The following is an 18436-nucleotide window of genomic DNA, read 5'->3' as shown; positions in this document are numbered from 1 at the left end:
TGTTAACTGTACAAATTTATATGTCTAATCATAGTAAAGTGAGAGGATATTGATCTATTGATCCCAGTTTAATGAATATCTCATATGAAAGTATATACAGTGAGATCTACATATGCATATATGTGTATGTTTGTATATTGGTTTACATATCTGACATTTCAACAGTTTTAGGCCTTTAGGTATATGACAAATTAATCTTCCTGAATACATGTGGAAAGCCTCAGTAATTTTGATGATGACAAAAAGTTATTGGTACTCTCTTGGTAGCTTGGTTTTAGATTAATTTGAACCTAGCTAGGTGCCGTCTTTCTGAAACACAGAGGGTAGTTGATACAATGAGTAGCTCTTCCGTGTAGTTATAGTTATAAATTTGAAAGTAGGCCTGTTTCCTATATTAGAATAATGTCTCTCTACAGGTTCCCTTTAGTTCATGTTAAAGGTTCCTACCAAACATATCTATGTTAGCATCGTTTCAAGTTTCTATCTACTGTGCTAAAATAATAGAAAAACGGGAAAATGAGGGATTTGTTTCATCTGGGTTCATAGTACTTCTTGTGTGACCTTGCTGGAGGAACTACTCCTATTTTTTCATATTCTAGTACTTCCTCCCTTTTTATTACTACATCATTGAGAGATAAACATAGGGATATCACACAGATACTTGTATCTTTATTTTGTGGTCACCTATGGAGATGAGCTAGATCCCCTCCCAATTAATAAACTGAAAGTTTAGTCTGATAACATTGCACACCAAAGAAATACACAGCAAAGTTTAGTACTCACACAAGAGAAACCTAGGGAGAGGAGAACAGGCACAAATAAGTCCAGGCTGGCTTGAGTTAGGTGTTTTAGTAGTCAGAGAGTACAACTAGTGAGCCAGCGCCAAAGGAACCCTAATGGGCATTCTGACCAGCTTGTCCAGCTGCCAGCGCCTGGGTGCAGTGGCTCACCTCTGTAATCCTAGCACTTTGGGAGGTGGAGGCAGGTGGATCGCTTGACCTCAGGAGTTCAAGGCCATTCTGGGCAACATGGTGAAACCTCATCTCTACAAAACATACAAAATTATCCAGACATGGCGACTCATGCCTGTAGTGCCACCTACTTGGGGGACTGAGGCAGGAGGATGGCTTGAGCCCAGGAGGTGGTGGTTACTGTGAGCCAAGATTGTGCCACTGCAATCCAGCCTGGGGACAGAGTGAGACCCTGTCTGAAAAAAAAAAAATATTCTGTCAGCATCAAATATTAAAAGTGGAGTCAGATATAGCAATCATATTAATAATATTTAAGGATGAATGTACTTCGTAAAGGTATAATAGATAAATAAAAATTATTGTACTTACCTGTTTCCTGCCTGTAAATCAATAAATGTATTTTACAGAATGAAGTAAGAAGAAATCAAGATCTCTATTCATTAACAAATTACACATATGCTTCATTCTATATCCAAGTATATTATGATGCCAAGAAAAAAATAAAGAAGATGGAGAAAACAAAGTTACAGATGTTGAAAGACAAGAAGCCATCTGAATGGAATGTGAAAATAGTCAACACAGCAGGTCAGACAGGAGAAAATTGAGTCTAAATGAAATTAACACAAGAGGCTTAAAGTTCATTCAAAAAACAAGAGTAATGACTGTCATTAGGACAGATAATGTACTCAGGAATGTAGAAATTAGGAATCGAAGAAATAATGTGTTGCAATTTTTAATTCTGAAGGTAGGAAGCTCACTGATTTTATAAGAAGAAGTGGAATACGAATGGTTTATTCTTTATGCAGCAAAATTCAAGGACTAAGTTTTCCTAATGGCATATGACTATTACAGTGTATTTGTTTTGGTTTGTTTGACAGTCTGCAAGTATGTTTACTCAATTTTTCTATATTGGAAGCTGTCATGTTATAATGTGAATGGATTTTCTGAATACAGCTATCTCAATAGAATGCTGTTAGCTCCCGAATAACTCTTGACCTGGGTCTTCATATAAATTTGCCATTAAACATAATTCAATGTTATCTAACTTTTGGTAGCATGAACACATTCTCTATAATCTGTCACCACTAAATGGAAGAATTAGTAAGGTTCTTGACTTTGATGACATGTATGTTCTCGTCTATGGTGACCTCACTGAATCTGGCAACCTTTAAAGCTAGTCATCACAAATATTGAAATGCGTTTCTCATATCAACTTTGCTTTAAATATATTAAATGTAGTCCAGGGGGATGATGAAAAGTTACTTAATGGGTACATTGTGTGTTATTCAGGTGATGGATACACTAAAAGCCCTGACTTCACCATTACACAATATATCCATGTAACAACATTACATTTTTGTCCCATAAATTTATTCAGATAAATAGAAAAACTGTAGACCAGGATTAGATCATGTCTGCTTATTTGATTTCTGCCACTTTTTAAAACATAGAAACAACCAGTAAAATCTGGGAAAAACTGAGTTTATATAGTTATTGATCATGATGTAGGGACAAAAAGTTTTGTCATATGGTCAGTAAAAAATAAATGAAGACCATGAATTGAAATAACATAACATTCTTTCAAGGAGGCAATGAATAAAATACAGTATTATGTTTCAAGAAATTTGCTTTTGGGGTAGTTGGCAGCCAAAGAAAATTAGCCTATATTTTTACACAATGCACATGAGTCCAGGTCAGCTTTCAGGGCTCACCCTTTGAATAATATGTAACAAACACTATCCACGCCTCCAAACTGACTAACTGCAGAATTTTCCACTTTTATTGCACTCTTCTTTAGCATCACTGATTTCCTTAATAAATTGTTCCTTAATAATTGTTCACAAGTTATAAAAGTCTGATATAGTTTTCTCCTTGTTATACTTTCCTAAGAACCAATGCTCCATATTTCTCCCTTCACCTCTTTCCTTTTTGTAACTAAGTACTTTTGTGTGTGTCTTAGCCCGTTTGTACTGCTATAAGAAAATATCTGATACTTGGTCATTTACAAATAATATGAATTTATTTCTCTGAGTTCTGAAGGCTGGGAAGTCTAAGATCAAGGTGCCAGCAGAATTAGTGTCTGGTCTGGCACTTTCTGGTGAGGGCTGCTCTCTGCTTCGAAGATGACACTTTGTCGTTGCATCCTCAGGAGTAGGGGAACACTATGTTCTTACGTGACAAAAGGGACAGAAGGGCCAGAGAGTGCTGTCTTCAACTTCTAGCCATTTTTTACAAGGGTGTTAAACTCATTAATGAGGGTAGAGCCCTCATGACTTCATCACCTCCCTAGGGCCACACCTCTTAATCATGTTGTGTTGGGGATTAAGTGTTGTATTGGGGATTAAGTTTCAATATGAACTTTGGAGGGGACACCATCTGTCAAACCATAACTCTGCATTTTGCTCCAACCAAACTCCCTAATGCCTAGCATATTCTGAGCTGAAACACTATTGATAGAAAGTTTAGGAATACTGTAAGGAAATCACAGTGATATCACAAAGTCCATTGGATTCACATGTATACACACTCATAGATAACTTGTATCACACTCCCTAAGAACTATGGATTCCTTATCTCCTTAATAGTATATTGTCAACATTTCCCACATTATTAAATATACAGAAACATTATATTAATCCCTACAAATTATTCCATGACATGAAAACACCATACTTTTAAAAATCATCCTCTAATAGGAAAACTAAATATTTTCTTTATTATAATAAGCGCTGAGACAAGTATTATATACTTTACACAATTTTTTTTTACTCTGACAATTTGGGAAAAAATCACTTTATGAAGAAATATAATAATAGAGATAGTCTAGGAAACTTTTCTGTTAACTATGGTTTAATATTTAACTAATGCATTTGATATCACCGTTTTCAATTATGCAAAAAACTGAAATTAGAAATCAAGACTAGTGTAATTTTTTCAGAGTCCTTGATTGGTGTACTGGTTCTTGTTCACTTTTGTGTACAAAGAATACTAAGTGATAAGAAATGATTCTATGTTGATAAGTATTTACACACAAAAATCAATAACTCATCACCAAATCAAATGTACTTTTAACATCTGTTCATTCATCTGGCTATATTTGTGTAAATAATATATAAATAAAGAATTTAACAGAAGCTTAGATATTGAAGGTTTATAATAATAAGAAGAAAGTGAGTCCAGTATTGCCATGTTTAAATCAATTGGTGGTGGAATCTGACTTTTCTATCTCTTAGTTTAGCATTGTTATTTTATTGTACAATGATGTAGATACAAAAAGTTTGGATACATATGCAGATGTTTAACCAGCAACTAATAATTCAAAATATCTGGTGAATATCTGGTGATTTCCTTAACTTGTTAAGACTATGTGTTTTTTGTTTTTTTTTTCATATCCATAAATTAGTCTAAAATTTGCCTTGCCCCAAATCTTCTTTTCTGCGTTTCATTATATTCAAAGAGCTACAACACTTGGACAGAGAAGTTTCCATGACTGATGTGACCTGAAGCAGGTTTTCTGAGGAAGTTCACGTATTTCTCTAAATACTTTTTAAATTCTCATTTTTTTCCCATAAGTGCATTTATTTCAAATATGCACATATTTTTGTTAGAAACATTGTTGGCTGATTAATGTTATTTAGTAGTCACACTGGAGTTTATTCCTTATAAAATATTTATCTAATTGTATTGCTTATTGTTATCAACGAGTTTACAAAATGGATAAAATAAGTAAACTAAATGAGTAAATTTCACATTTCAGCTTAAGTTTACAATGTGAAGATTTTTAAGCTTTCTTAATGGAAAAATAAAGCATAAAATCTCAGTTTAATCACTAGAATGAGATGAGATTTGCTGTGACAGTCACTTCAGAAAAGGGAAAAAGCATAAAATTCCAGCTGTTTGCTTAAAAAGGTTTATCAGAACTGCTTCAAAATCAGTCAAACAAAAAGCCAGAGTTCTTCATGGAGCTTGCTTTGGGTGATGTAATTAAGAGGTTATTTCCAGTGTATATTGTCCATTTGAAAAGCATACGTGGAAGGGATCCCAAAGGTATTATTATGGCACTGTGGGAAGGCTAGCTAGAGGTTCAAAATGCTCAAAATCACTAATCAGAAAAATGCAAATCAAAACCACATGAGATATTGTCTCACTCTAGTTACAATGGTTTATATCAAAAAGATAGACAATAACAGATCCTGGCAAGGATGTGGAGAAAGGGAAACTCATATACAGGGTTACAAGGAATGTAAATTAGTATACCCACCATACAGAACAGTATGGAGGTTCCTCAAAAAATTCCACTACTGGGTATATATCCGGAAGAGGAAATTAATATATTGAAAGGATATGTGCACTCCCATATTTATTTCAACACTATTCACAGTAGCCAAAATATGGAATCAATCTAAGAGGCCATCAATGGATAAATGGATAAAGAAAATGTGGTGTATCTACATAATGGAGATACATAAATATTCAGCCCTAAAAGAATGAAATCCTGCCGTGTGCAGAAACACAGACGGAATTGGAGGCCATTATATTAAGTGAAATAAGCCAAGCATAGAAAGACAACTATTGCATGTTCTCACTGATATGTGGGAGATCAAAAAGTGGAATCCACGAAGACAGAGAGTAGAATGGTGCTTTCCAGAAGCCTGGAAGAGAAGCAGGGAGCGGCAGATGAAGGGAAAAAAGAATATAAATACATTTATTACCACTGAACTGTACACTTAAAAATCGTACAATGGCAAATTTTATATGTATCTTTTACCTCAATAAAAACAACATAAAATTTGTTTAAGTATATGTGAAAATGACAGTAGTATTCTCTTTCTCATTCTTGTATATGATGATAAAGGAAAAATAGAGTACCACCATTATTAAAAATTAAACATAGTGTCCTTTCTATTCTTACTTTTTCAGAGTTGCTTGTTACCAGGCAAATGTTTTGTTTAAAAGAATACAAAGTATACAATCAGTTAGCCTTAAACCTGCACTTGGAGTTTGGAGAGAAAGCTATAGTTTTCAGTAGGAAGGACATGGAAGGGTGTAAGAAAAGCTTAAAGGTAGTAGAATAACTGTCTACACTGGGCCGGACGCTGACTTTAACCAGATTTTTTGTTCAGAACACCAAAAATGATACATACTTATTTTCGGTCGACATCTTAAAATATAAAATATTTTAGGGAAGAAATTATATTACTCAGAAACTTCAGACACGGGAAAATGGGAGAATGCTCGCAGTATCAACCATTTTGATTGGAGGAGAGAAGGCAGGAGTTGGGAAGGATAAACAATTGGCAAGAGAACTACTGATGGAAGCCTGCTTACTTTCCTGTGCTCACACTAAGGATATGAAATTTGCACTGATATTTTTGTTGATAGAAAACTATATGTTAGAAGTTTTACACTAAGCAAAATTTACACTTATCTCTTAAGATATGACAAAAACAGTGTGCAAATCATCAGTCCTGTTGTCTACCCTTGTTTCACAGTGGCACAAATCCAAATTAAAACAATTGGGTCAATCAGTGATCAAAAAGAGAAAAACAGATAACTGTATTGAAATATTTCTCTCTCACACACATACACACACAATTCACATCAGTGTCACATCCAAAAAAGAGATGTGGTTTTTGTTTTAGCAAATGCATTGTTGCATTCATTTCCACAACTTGAAAGGAGACACAGTTTGTCACAAAGCCAGAATTATTGAGAAATTCTGTGCTTAGTGTATTATCTGCATATTAAGATTGAGCTCCAAAGTTCACACAGTCATTTATTTAACCTGATATGTGTGTGTGTGTGTGTTATGTGTCTGTCTGTCTAAATTTTCTGTGTCATTTGAGATACCTTTTGCCTACTGATTCTTTGTAGTAACTCTGTATACTATTCACATGGCATTCCATTTTATTGTGCTATACAAAGTAAATAAAACCATTACTTATAATAAATTCTAAAGTCATCTGAACTATAAGCAATTAACTAGCATTCAGATTTTTATACTATGGTAAGTGAATTGCACTATAGACTCTTCAGTGACTCATTTTTTTGTGCTTAATCAAGGGGGACATTTAGAAGCATGCATATCTAAACCTCAAACATTGACTTAATTTTTTGCCTTAATTTTTTAAAGAAAAATAAATCATTTTAGGTAGGGTGTAAAGAGGTGAATTACAATGTTTGATGGCTACATAGAAAAGTCAATGGAAATAAATTTTCCAGGTGAGGGAGTCAAGTATAGCTTTTTATTTAAAATACTGAAAGAAAGGCATTAAGAGTAAGAAAGACTATGGTTCATTTTTAAATGAACCATGTATTATGGTTGACATCTTGAAAAAAAGGGAGTAACTTTGTTGTCAATTCGAGAATCACTTTAAAAGTGAAACACTGTGCACTTAACCTTTACAAAAAGTATATAATGTAGAGGGCATTTATTTTTAAAATATTTTCGTGAAATGCCAGCTTTAAAGTTACTGTTCAAAATGCCAACCTGAAATGTTGGGTTAAATGACTTCACTAAACAATGTAACTCGGCGACATTTCCCTTTCATTTAATCACTAAACTAATGCATCACCAGATGCACAACTAACATAAAAATATCTAAACATGTTGAAAATAATAATGATGAAATGTGAACTCCTTCCTCAATGTTGTTTACATCTGGATAAGTAACATTAATGTTGTCTTTAAAAATGAATTGATTTATTGGAATATATGTTAGTTGTTTTAAAAAATCAGTAGCAGAGGATTTCTTCAAACAATTCCTATGAAACACCCTCAATAAAATGATTAAGTGAGGCAGTATTTGAAAGACCTCCTCACCTTTATCCTCTTCCCAGTTACTTTTCTTCGCCAAACACAAGGAAACATGTTTGGGATTTGGGAACCCCTGGTGTTCCACTGACAGTAATGAGAGAAACACTGACTTTGATAAACTTCCTTAATGTCCCCTGACCAAAAATCTGTCTCCATATTTTGCCAAACAAAACATGCTTTTCAGTGTATTGTTGAGGTTAGGTGCATGACAAGTATTCAAGACACTGTGAAAAAGATTACTGGGGATGCTGGAGGGAGACTGGAGTCTTGTGGTTGCCTCTTGTAAGATACCTTCAATGGGTGGCTGAGCAGGTGGCCTTGGAATGGGAAAGGAAGTTGATGCATAACTCTGAGCCAAACAGTTTCTGAAAAAAAGCCTAAGGTATACTGTTGCTCAAAGGATTGATCTCCACATGTCTGACCTCCACATGTCCTCTTCCATCTGAACATAAAGAAGGAAGTAGAAAGTTTAATATTAAGGCTGAAGTTGGAGGAATACTGTCTTAAGTTACTTTTCCCCTTGAATCCAGTTGTAAAATGCAAATGAACGTTAGGAGCCTCTTGGGAAGCTGCATCTAAAAGAAATAAGCTACTATATAAGAAGACAGAAAATCCCAAATTGTCAGGCAGGAGAGGCCACATAAAGGCACGCTGATCAACAACCCTATGAAGCCACCAGTTTGGAGTAAATCATCTTGAATATTCAACCACACCAAACCTTCAGGTGGCAGACCTGAAGTAGAATCTGACTACAGTCTGATGAGGAAACTCAAGTATGAACTTTGCGGCCCAGCTTTTACCAAATTCTGATCTCTAAAATTTTGACCTAAAAATGTGGTTATTTTAAGGCATTGAGTTTTGAGTTAATTTGTTTTACAGCAAGAACCATTGGAATAACATTTTTTGGAGTCATATCTGTTTATATGAGCATAAAAATCAAACTCTGTTCCACATCAAAATAATGATTATATATATAAATCCAATTAAAGTAAATAATGAGCAGATTATTTGATTGTGAATTTGATTTAATACAGATTCTAACAATTGTATTTAATTTCAAACCTCCTACTTGATAAGACAAAAAGAAGTCAAGATGCCAAATTTGGTTTACAATGCCTGACTGACAGCATTGAACAATGTGCATTCATTTATTCCGCAAGTATTTTTAAGGCCTATTCAAAGCCAGACATTATCCTGGTAACTTTATGTAAAATAGACATTGTCCTGTTCCATGGAAACTTATAGCCTTGGAGGTTATGCGAGTAGAAATTCATTTAGTTTTTAGTTTGAAATAGTTCCAACCCACTATGGAATTAAAAGTATAGTGCAATAAACCTCCATTTATCTTGCCTCCTCTGTGTACATTTATAAATTAGTATTTTGTTAAACTGCTTTCTTTTCTCTTCCTCCTCCTCCTGCTTATTTTTCCCTTCCTTTCTTTTTTCCTTCATCCTCTCTCCCTGGCCCCCTACATTTTGGCGGATGTGTATATAAATTCTAAATAGATAAATTGTAAGTCCAAATATTTTAACTCATTCTACATATTAATTAATGGAGTAGACATTGAAAAGTATTTTCAAATGTAAAAATATGCTCAAAATCTTGGTTAATTTTCAAGACAGAAAAGAGAATTTAAAATGGAAAACTCAATTAAATTACCACCCCAAAAAGGAACTTCATATACATTAATTACCACTCAGCCTTAGGCAAGAACTACTCTACACCATGTCTCTCTAAATTTACACCATGTCTCTATCAACGTTCTGAACATTTCACATGAATGGAATCATGTGGTTTTTTTTTGTGACTGGTTTATTTCATTTAGCATAACGTTTTCAAGATTCAACCACGTTACATTATGCATCAATCCTTCTTTCCTGTTTATGTCAGAATAATATTTTATAGTACATATAAACCACATTTTATATATCTATTAATTCATTGATAGGCCTTTGGGTTGTTTACTCCTTTTGGCTATTTGGGTAAATTTGTTATAACACTCATGCAAAAAGTTTTGTGTAAACATCAGCTTTTTATTTCTCTTAGGTACATACTTCAGAGCAAAATCTAGGTCATACAGTAACTCTGTGTTTAATCATCTGAGAGACTGACTGACTGCTTTTAAAAGAGTACACCATTTTACACTCTCACCAGCAGTGGTTGATTTCTCCACGTTCCTGATGATACTTTTTATTATATGACTGTTTTAGTCTGGCCATCTAGTGAATGTGAAACGATTTGTTGCTTTGAACTGCATTTCCCTGATAACTAATGAAGTACCTTTTCATGTGCTTGTTATCCATTTGTACGTTTTGCTTGGAGAAATATCTACTAAATCCCTTGCCCATTTAAAAAACAACCTTTTTTTAAAATTTTGATTTATGAGAATTTTTTAGGTAGTCTGGATAGAAGCCCGTTATGAGATACATATTTTTCAAATATTTTTTTCCATTTTGTGAGTTGGTGTTTTCACTTTTTTAAAATTTATTTATTTATTTATTTATTTATTGAGGTGAGGCCTTACTATGTTGCTGAGGCTGCAGTACATGGGGGTCATTATAGCTCACTGCAGCCTTGAACTCCTGGACTCAGTGGATCGTCCCATCTCATCTTGTGGAGGTTCTAGGTTTATAAGATTGAGTCATCACAGCCAGCAGTAAAATTTAGCACAAATTCATCAATTTCTACAAAAAAGTTAGCAGATACTCAGATACAAATTGCATTGCATCTGCAGATCAGCTTTAAGAGTATATCTGTTTTATTGTCATGTTCTAATATATGAACATCTGATGTTTTTGTGCTTATTTTGATCTTCCTTAATTTCTTTCCATGGTATTTTATAGTTTTTAAAGTGTAAGTTTTCACTTACTTTGCATATACATTCCTGTTTTATTCTTTGGGATTCCAATGTAAATGAAATTTTTAAAATTGATTTTAAATTTCTCCCAAAGAAGATTCACTCCACACCTCCACCCCACAGTCCCCAAAATAAATTGATTTTTATATTTTTATTGAAAATGTATAAACATACTACTTACTTTTGTATACTGATCTTGCATTCTGTAGACTTGCTGAACTCATTTAATAGTTCTAATAGTTTTTAAGGGGTTACTTAAAATTTTCATATACAAGATCATGTCATCCTGTTACCTTTTGTTTGTTTCTCTTACTAATTGCCCTGGTTAGAACCTCAGTTACAATGTTGAATAGAAGTGGTGAAAGTGATATCCTTTTCTTCTACCTGATACTAGAGAAAAGCATCCTGTCTTTTGGGATTAAGTATACTGTTACCTATAAGCTTTCCACAGATGTCAAGTTGGAGAACTTCTCTTCTATGACTAGTTTGTTGAAAGAAACATATCATGAAAGGGTATCAGATTTTGTCAAATGCTTTCTGTGTGTATATTGAGAGGATCATGTAATTTTTTTCTATTTTTATTCTATGAATACAATGTATTACTTTAGTTGATTTTTGAATGTGAATCCAAACTTGCATTATTTAGATAAATCTTACTTGCTCATCATTCATAATTATTTACATATATTGCTGTATGTCATAGAATGAAATTAACTTTGTGTCATTGGAAGGTTATAGTTGTCAATCAAAAATTAGGATATTATGGGTGGTGGATGGTATACAGAGTATCTATTTGAGGATAGTGATCACAAAGTAAAATAAAACAAAGAATGATAAAATGATGGCAAAATTATAAAGTCAAATAATAATAGTGATTGCTACTATTTAATGCATATTTGCCGTGTTCCAAGGATTGTGTTAAGCATTTTATATGTATGAATTCATTTATTCCTTATATTAACTCTATTAAAAAACTGTTATCATTATGTTCATCTAACAGATGAAGCAAAGACACAGAGAACTTAAATAACTTGCTTAAGGCCACATAGCAAGACCTGCAAGATTAGTATATTTGGCTTCTTACTGACGTTAAAAAAGTCTTATAATAGAAAGTTTTAATGAGCTATTCAGGAGATGGTTCACTTTGGATAATGAAAACATGCACAGTATCAACATGATAGGATAATGGAAAAGAACATTTTTGGAGCTTAATATTTAAGGAGTTTGAAGAGTAAGATGAGATATACAAAGAAAATTTAAATATCATAGAGAGGAAAGGAACAGAAGATTAAGGAATATGGGCTAGCTGGTAATGTCTGAGTCTAAAAGAATAATGCCTGAAACTTTGATTGAGGACCACAAGAAAAATTATAGAGAAGGTATACAGTTAATTGTTGAGAACTCCGAAAACTAAGAATAAGCATATATTTGGAAAACAAGAAGGATACAAACACTGCTCTCAAATTTAAGATATGTGGCACATGAAAATAAAATAAAGCCTTTCCACCTTAAGGACTGAAGAAAATGGTATATTAAGAGGAAAAAAAATTACATCCAAAAAACAGATGTAAAGGGGAAATTCAGAAAATAGTTGTAGAATATATGGAACCTGATGACTAGGCATTGCAGAGAACAAAATGGGAAAGGAGTTAGGGAGGGGAGAAGACTTTAATCAGCTAAGATCATAAATTGGACAGATGGAAATGAGAGTTTAGAATCTAATGGATTAACAGAGAGATTTTTCATTCTCACATTGACAAAGATTAAAAAAGAGGATGCGAAAGATGGTAAATTTCACTTTACATGTGTATTTATTTATGTATGTCCTTAAGCAAGAGGGTATTGGTCTAAACACTCTGGGTTATGGATATAATTGCTTTTTTCCTTTCAAATGGAGATGAATACCTTAATATGGTAAAAAGTGGTTTTATGTGAGATGTCTCATTTTACCTTCTCCCTGCTAATAGTTCTGACTTTTATTCTATTAAATTACAGAAAGAATATCAGGTTTTTAGTCAAATTTGATTTTAAAACTTTAGAAAGTTCCTGGGAGAATCAGAGGATCTAGATAACTCAGAGGTCATCTTTAGAATTGTCCTATGTCAACCTAACTAACGATGTTGACAAATATTAAAAATAGAATAAATCATTTATCAAAAAAATACTAACTTCTACATCAGCAAGTCCACTTCTCTTTACTTACTTTGTGTCTGGCTGCTTTTTGGCCCTATTACATGGGCAATTCAGCTTCTAACATGTAACTGAGTGAGAATATGCTGGTTTCTTTCATTTATTATTAGGTTTACAGCTAACAAATTATGAAGTAAATAATGCCAAAGAACATTCATTTATACTTTGTATAAAGAGGATCATAGGATTGCAAGTAAATTAATTATTGGCTAAAACAGTATATGGATTTCATGCTGTTTTATAGATATACCAACTTTATGATGACCACAGTGTTTTTTATTAAATGTAAAAATAAAAAAGAGCAAGAATATTTGAGAGTCATATTTATCTTAAAATTGTTTAAAAAACATCCAAGCACATCAATGCAGTGAAGTTCTTATGGTGAGAAGCACTTCTCACAGTGTTACAAACTGTGAAAATAACACATTTCATTAAAATAGGCATCTGTGAGCTAAGCACTAAGTCACACAAGCAAACGTAAGAGGGAGAAAGGGAAATCTTTCAAAAACAGTATTCTCCGGTGATTTGGTGTCAGCTGCAAATATTCCCCGTTCTTAGTGTTTTGTTATCCTAAAGTCCCCTTGGCTGCCATTAAGTAACCAACAATGAGGCTTGTAACTTTGAAAATAGATTTTTAAATGCATGTACATATACATGGGGATTGTGAGGTGGAGGTATGGAGTGAATCTTCTTTGGGATACAGCAATCCAAAGAGCCAGAGAACGATGAAGAGACTAGAATTGACCTTATACCAAGAACATTTCCATCAGAAATGTAATAAATAAGCTGTCTCTGAAAGATTTAGGAACTCATGCAGAGGGACTGGAACCAAACTTGAAGGAGCACATGAAGAAAAAAAGAAATTTGCTTTAAAAAATATTTGCAAAATTTTTTCAAAAATTTAAATAAAGTTATTTTTCTGCCTATAAAATTAAAATATTTCTTATGGAGGATCTACAAAAGAGCTGAAAACTAAAATGATGAAAATTAAATGACCTATAATCCTGTATCAGGTGATATTTAAGTATTGAGGAGTATTTATTTCATGAATCTATTATCTCTATAAGTTCATATTTTGTATACATATAAATGACCGTATGTAATCATGGATAACTGAATATATCTCTAAGTGTGTACATTACATATACACTTAAATCTCCTTTTACATATGTATTTTGACTGTATCCCAGGTAAATGCTTAATTTAGTAAATTCAGTGTTCTTTTCTTCCTCAAATCATCTAACAAGAAATAGTGCCATGTTTTATAAAATATTTTCCATTTATTGTAATTATAGTTACTATTCTCATTTCATTATCCAGTACCTGTCATTTAGTAACACATTTCCTCGCATTCTGTTTTAAAATTTTTATTTGTATAAATTTATGGGGTTCAAGTGTAATTTTGCTACATGCATAGATTGAGGAGTGGTAAAGTCAGAGCTTTTAGAGCATCCATCACCTGAATAACATACATTATACCCATTAAATAATTTCTCATCATCCACCTTCCTCCCACTTCACCTCCATTTCAAGTTTCCATTTTCTATCATTCCACACTCTATTTTTCTGTGTAGACATTCTTTAGCTCCCCCTCGTAAGTAAGAACATGCAATATTTTGCTTTCTGTGTCTGAGCTGTTTCACTTAAGATAATGGTTTCCAGTTCCATCTATATTGCTGCAAAAGACATGATTTTATTCTCTTGTATGACTGAATAGTATCTCATTTTCTTTATTCAATCATCCATTGATGGACACTTAGGCTGATTTCATATCTTTGCTATTGTGAGTAGTGCTGTGATAAATATACCAGTGTAAGTGTCCTTTTGATATAATGATTTCTTTTCCTCTGGATAGATACTCAGTATGCTGAATCAAATGGTAGTTCTATTTTTAGTTCTTTGAGAACTATCTATACTGTTTTCCATTAAGGTTGTATTCATGTACATTCTTACCACCTGTTTATAAGTTCCTTTTTTATAAGTTTGTAAGTGTTCCCTGTTTTTCTGCATCTTTGCCCATATGTGTTTTGTCTTTTTAATAATAGCTATTCTGACTGGTGCAAGATGATATCTCCTTGTTGTTTTAATTTGCATTTCTCTGATGATTTGTGATGTGAACATTTTTTTTCATATGGTTATGGGCATTTGTATGTCTTCTTTTGAAAAATGTCTAATCAAGCCCTTAGCCTACTTTTTAATGGTAGATATGTTTTTGATGGTGGTGGTGGTGGTGTTAGTTGCTTGAGTTTCTTCTAAATTCTGTATATCAATTCCCTGTCAAATGCAGAGTTTGCAAATGTGCTTGAGCTGGTTATTTTGATCAATATTTCAGCAGAATGCTATTTTCAAGTGGTTGTTTTAGAAAGATAAGGTGATATATTTTCTAAAACTTTGTAATATATGTGTAATGTCTTCATCAAAAGTTAACAAATAAATAAATGTTTTGATTTTTAATATGTGTTGGTGAGACAATTTTTCAACTGTAAAATTTCAAATGTTGTTCCTTCATCTCTTTCTAGAATTACTGTTGAAGAGGACACTGAAAGGTCTCTGAGAACAATTTAATTTTTTTGTCAGAGATAAAAATATTACATTGGTGCAAAAATAATTGCGGCTTTTGCCATTACTTTTAATGGCAAAATGATTTTACTTTTAATGGCAAAACTAGTGATTACTTTTGCACCAACCTAACATAACATTTCTTTTTTCTTTATGAGAAAAGTTATAGACTAAAAAAAAAAAATCTTTACATGCAAAGTTTCTGTATTTCTTCCCTCTTTTCTTTCCCACCCTCAGGTCTAGGTTAACAGCAGGTAATTGTGACAAGTCCAGTGTGGGTTACTGGTCGTGAAGAATCCATTGTTGCAGACATCCCAGAAGAGAACACTAAGTCTTATCTTTCATCTTACCCCTGAACTTCCCCTCCTCTGAAGGTAAAACACGTAATATGTGCAAAAGCATAAAATGTTTCCTGTGTTGGCTTGTGGTTTGAGGCCTAAAGTTATGGTTCAATGCTATATACTGCTCTGATATCTGGTAAAATTGAGAGAGACTAGAATGACCTAAAGCAAATTATCTTCCACACTGCTTCTGCAGTTAATGTTCCCCAGCCAAACAGCCCTTCCTATCAAAGAATTGTCAGATGCTCTGCTTACTCCTGAGGAGTGGGTTTCGGTTCCCTGACAGCCCATTGAGTTATTTAAATAAGGCGATCGTATTCTTCCTTGGGAACCAGGGAGCTCTTCACCTTTTTGATAACGCAAAGCCTGCACCCCTCTGCCTCTTTCAGTTCACTGTAATCCCAAGTGCAACTTCTATGTGGGCTTGTATGGTACCGGGCGCCCTTCTCTCACAGGCTATAAGTATACGTAACCAATAAACCGCTGGCAATCTCATTTTTCTTGTGTCTAGTGCTGTGTGTTTGGCCATCCCTACAATCCAAGGGCAGGAAACTCTCTCCTATTAATGGGGTAAATAGGACATGTTTAAACCTTGGCCACTAAATGGATCATCATAATTTTGTTTTCATTCCTTTGATTTTTTTTTCTTAATGCCTTCTAATCTCCCCTCTGATTGAAAGTATTCATTCACTTAACAAATCTTTATAGAATAATTTTATGCTAAGCACTTTTCAAGGTATAATGAGATAGTAGCAAATTGAAAAATACAAAAATTATATGTTCAAGCTCAAAAGTAAATTTCAAAAAGAAGTTAAAATAAATGAATTACAAAAAAACTAGGGAACGGGTAAAGTGTTTAAGAATTTGACTATTACTGAAAATATAGAAAACAAATCCTTGCCAAAAAGCCTAAAATTAGAGCTCAAAATTAGAATATTATATGCATGTTGGTTTTAAAGTCTTCTCCTGCAAATGTGGTATTATAAATAGAAGCTAATAATGATAGATTAACCTAAATTTGTCCCCGGTACAAAGTTATTTGATGCAAAATGCCTGTATTTAACAGACTAAAAGAAATCACAACCTTGTAACTTAGCATGGTTAATGAAAACAAATCACTTAAAATGCCCATCAACGTATTTAACTGTATTTCATGCCAGTACTTCAGGTAATTAATATCCTGCAACCTTACAGAAATTGCTTTTACTTCTCTGCCCATTCATCCTCATTTCAGTTTATGTTCTCATGTATTTATCTATGAGTGTCAAATTAGATTATACTTTGGAACTTGTTTCTATTCTTACTAAAGTATATTTAAGCATCACTAAAGTGAAGAAATCAATGCAATGCTTATGTGTTTCATTATATACACTAAGCTTTCATTCCTAAGGTTTTCTTGAGAAATCATTGGGCCTTGATATTTTGTAAGTCTCACTATCTTCTGCACAATGGCATTTCTATTGTCCTTTCCATCAATATCATTTGGGTTTATTAACCATCAGTGTTTTCTGGCTTTTTCTGCTTATGTTTCCCTGACCTACATAGATTCTTGACTTAAGGAGAAAATGGGTTGCTGGATAAAATATAGGACACTTAGTTGGATTTGAATTTCAGTTAAATACATTTTAAAAATATATCTATATAGGTATATATTTATATTTGTATGTTGCATGCAGTAATTGGGACAATTATATTTTAAAAACTGTATTTTGAACTGAAAAAATATTCTTTTTCCAATCTGAAATTCAAAACTGACTAAGTGCCCAGTATGCATCTATTTATTTATTTATTTTTTTACCAAATCTGACGAAAGAGGTGAACACAATGAGATAAACTATCTATGCACAACAACAAAGATTTTGAAAAGCAAACAAGAAAATACTGCTTTTAATGCAATGTAAATAAGATGTCTATGCGCACACAAACTCATTTCTATATTATTCTGAACATATATATTCTTATCGTAAAAAAGATTGAATCTGGCCATTATTTTACTAATAAAATTTCTTATCAATCTGAAAGGCAGGATATTGGAGACAATTGATTTATATCACAATGCATAAAGCCATGTTGTGTTGGAGACCCAAGAAACTAAGTTTATGTGAAATAAAAATGAATTAAAACTTCTAGAAAATGAGACTGACGTTTAGGTTGTGTGAAGAAACTAAAGGAAAACACTATTCCCACTGAAAACAGCTCAAGAAGCCACAACTCAGTCATAAAATGCATTTGCTTAAAGACATCAGAAACCTACTAAAGCTATGAGAAACTGATAGGCAAAAATTCTGGAGAAGGGAGAAATATGGAGGCATGAGCTGAAGTTCTGCAGCTGGTTTATCCCTGGGCTCATTACTGAACTGAACCTGGGTTGCTTGCCTGTCACACAGAAAAGTCAAATACTGACACCAGGATTTACTGCAAGAGAAAGTAAGGCATTTATTGCAGGGCTCCAAGCAAGAAGAATTAACAGCTAATATTTAAGACTCGAACTTAATGATGGCTTACAAGCAAGGGTTGTTCAAGACAGAGGTGCGGGGATCTTCAAAGTGAGTTAAGGGCTGGGAAATTTCTGGAACTTCTTTATCCATTTTCTGGTTACAGGCTGGCAGGATCTATATGACAGCAGTTGCCATTTTCCATCCGGTTTCTGAAAAACTACTCGGGTCCATATGTCAAGATGTTATCTTTAGTCTCTATAGAG

At 33.3% G+C, this 18436-nt stretch overlaps 1 long non-coding RNA gene across 3 annotated transcripts in view; it reads left to right on the top strand.

Moving 5' to 3' along the window:
* Positions 1 to 18436, top strand: part of LOC105477426 (uncharacterized) — a 213669-nt gene that overhangs the window by 142989 nt on the left and 52244 nt on the right. For 2 of the 3 annotated variants that reach the window (XR_011620406.1, XR_011620407.1), the window contains 2 exons: positions 1379 to 1556; positions 15632 to 15768. This is a non-coding gene — a long non-coding RNA (uncharacterized lncRNA). The remainder of the gene's footprint in view (positions 1 to 1378; positions 1557 to 15631; positions 15769 to 18436) is intronic. The other variant, XR_984661.2, reaches the window with a different exon arrangement.

Source organism: Macaca nemestrina, chromosome 2, assembly GCF_043159975.1.
Source record: "Macaca nemestrina isolate mMacNem1 chromosome 2, mMacNem.hap1, whole genome shotgun sequence".
NCBI classification, from domain to species: Eukaryota; Metazoa; Chordata; class Mammalia; order Primates; family Cercopithecidae; genus Macaca; species Macaca nemestrina.
This window is presented reverse-complemented; position numbering and strand designations above follow the sequence as displayed.